The sequence below is a fragment of the Acomys russatus genome, chromosome 31, assembly GCF_903995435.1.
Source record: "Acomys russatus chromosome 31, mAcoRus1.1, whole genome shotgun sequence".
Lineage (NCBI taxonomy): Eukaryota > Metazoa > Chordata > Mammalia > Rodentia > Muridae > Acomys > Acomys russatus.
Genome location: NC_067167.1, coordinates 575670 through 578442, shown reverse-complemented (window position 1 = coordinate 578442; position 2773 = coordinate 575670). Strand labels below are relative to the sequence as shown.

The window sequence follows — 2773 nt, the reverse complement described above, 5'->3', positions numbered from 1 at the left end:
GTGTCTTCAGGGTCAGCTTTCCTGCTTCTGTGTCCTCAGAGCCAGTTCTTCTGCTCCCATTCAATTCGCCAGATTGTTGCTGGCAGTCAAGGCCTGGATGGCCTCCTACTCCTGTGGGTACTGGATCTTGTGGGCCATCAAGCAGGTTGTAAGTGGAGGCCCCTCAAAGTCTTTGTTGAGTTGCTCACAGAAACCATTGATGTTGGCCCAGCTCAGCTTTTTTTCCCCCAGGGCACTTGTGGCTCTGTTGATTTGCGCCTCCTGAGTCTCTGGCTCCATCTCATGTTCCATCCACCATGGGCCCTCACCTCGGTGCTGCCCCTAGTATCCACCTCTGTATGATCCAGCTCTTGGCACTGAGCATGGCCCCAGCCCGTGAGAAGAGTCCATGAGGGCTGTGGTGTGGGCAGTACAGTCCTCGCTCAGGCTCGACTTGAACAACACCCCCTCCTCAAATGCTATCTCCTTGGCCCGCACTGTGTTGACCACAATCTGAAAAGCAGTGGTGGCCCAGGGTCCCTGGGAGCTCACCAGAGCGTGGCCCCATGGTCCTGCAGTGGGAGGGCATGGATGATCCACATGACAGCATTTTCTTCTCTCTGAGAAACACCAACACTGTGTTTTGGAGCTTTCAGTATGGTCCTTTGGTGGCTGTGCAGTCACTGCTGTTCTGAAGATCAGACACAGTATGTGATCAATGCCAACTTGGATGATCTCTGCTTGGGTATTTCTAATACATTGTGCTAAGTGTTTCCTCCCAGTCAGTCCACTCTTGGGGGTGAACATTTCTGTGCAGCTCTGTAACACAGTCATCCTCCTCAGAATGCACTGATTTTTAAAAAAAAATATTGGGCCATCCCTGCATTTCTGGGATAAAGCTTACTTGATGGTGATGGATGGCCTTTTTTGATGTGTTCTTAGATTCAGTTTTTAAGTCCTTTTTTTTTTTCAGTTTGCAAGTATTATATTGACCATTTTTGCAGCTATGTTTATAAGAGAAATTGGTCTGAAAAGTTTTCTTTATTGTGTCCTTTTTTGTTTTATTTTCAAGACAGGGATTCTATGGGTAGCTGTGGGATTCATGGAATTCACTCTGTAGACCAGGCTGGCCTTAAACTCAGAGATCCACCTGCCTCTACCTCCCGAGTGCTAGGATTAAAGGTATACACTGCCACTGCCCAGCTTCTTTGATGGGTCTTTATGTGGATTGGGTATCAGAGTAGTTGTGGCCTCATAAAATAAATTGGCTCAGTGCTTAAGAAGACTGATTACTCTTCCAAAGTTTTTGGATTTAATTCCTAGCACCCACATGGCTGCTCACAACTGTTTGTAACTCCAGTTCCAGGAGATCTGACACTTTCACACCAACCAACATGAGGAAAAACACCAATAAAAAAAAAAATAAAAAATTGAGCACTGTTCCTTCTGATTGTGTTTTGTAGAATAATTTGTGGAGTATTGGTGTTAATTTTTCTTTGAAAGTCTGGTAGAATTTGGTGAATCTTGCCCTGGAATTCTTTTGTTTGGGAGAATTTTAATGGCTTTTTATCTATTTCTTTTAGATTTTCCAATTTGATGGAGCATAGATTTTTAAAGTATGTCCTTATGAGTCTCTGTGGACTTCAGCAGTCCTTCTGCAGCACAGAAAGCTGTAACTGCACTGATTGCCAGTGGTGTGCAGGTACAAATGGCAAAGCAACAGAAGCAAGATCCTACACATTTATACATCTCAGACCTCACACTGTTGATGGATGAGCAAGAACTGGAGTGAATGCTGAAGCCCTTTGGCCAGGTTACCTCTTCTTGAGTCCTTTGAGACACTAGTAGTGGGACCAGCAGAGGTGTTGGCTTTGCAAGGTGAGAGCCTTATTCCTCACATGCATCTTAAGATGGATTCCATAGAGACATGTGAAGCCGTTATCACCTACTTTAACGGAAAGTACGTAAAGATGTCCCCTAGAGTAGTAGAATCATCTGACCCCTTGCTTTGCAAATTTGCTGATGGTGGGCCAAAGAAATGACAGAACCAAGGAAAACTTTACGCAAAAGGGACCAGGCTGGCCAAGGAGTGTAGACATGGGTGGTATGGCCTTGACCTATGACCCCACTGCAGCTCTTCAGGGTGGGCTGCACCCAGCCCTTTACAGCATTGTCTATACCAAGATGCTTGCTGAGTACGCACTGTCCCCATATTCTCCATCTCCCGTGTCCTCCTATCAGGGCTCAGTTCTGACACCAGGCATGGACCACCCCCCCCCCTTCTCCATCCTGCCTCTATGATGGGACCTCCTACCCAGCAACTGAGCCACTTGTCACTCAACATCCTGGGCACACTTATGCCAGCAGCTACTGCTATGCAAGGAGCTTGCACTTCCCAGGACCCCACTGTGCCTTCTCCCATTGTTTCTGTTGAGGAGAGTCATCAGCAAAAACAAGTGGCAGTGGAGACCACCTCACATCATGGCTTCTATCGTTTCTAGTTCAGCAAGTAATGCAGCCTGGGCCTGGGGAAAGCCCATGCACTCCTCCTGGGGCTATTTTCCCATCTCTGATGGAGCCCAGGGAACCACGTTGCTTTTTGTATGTGCTACGTTCAAGATCAAAAAGACTTTTGCAGAAACTGTTTCTTGCTTTGCATTTAATTGCAGCGAACCTTTCTCCTACCCCAAAGACCCCAGCTGAGCTGCTTCTCATCTTCATGAAAAGGTCTGGGTATTTTAAAAACGATTTCTTTAAAAAGGAAGAAAAACAGCAGTGCCCCTAGTAGGAAGGT

The 2773-nt window shown here is 46.5% G+C and overlaps 1 pseudogene; it reads left to right on the top strand.

The window, feature by feature from the left end:
* Nucleotides 1-362: 362 nt before the first annotated feature.
* Nucleotides 363-2492, top strand: LOC127212624 (RNA-binding motif, single-stranded-interacting protein 2-like; annotated as a pseudogene).
* Nucleotides 2493-2773: the final 281 nt, after the last annotated feature.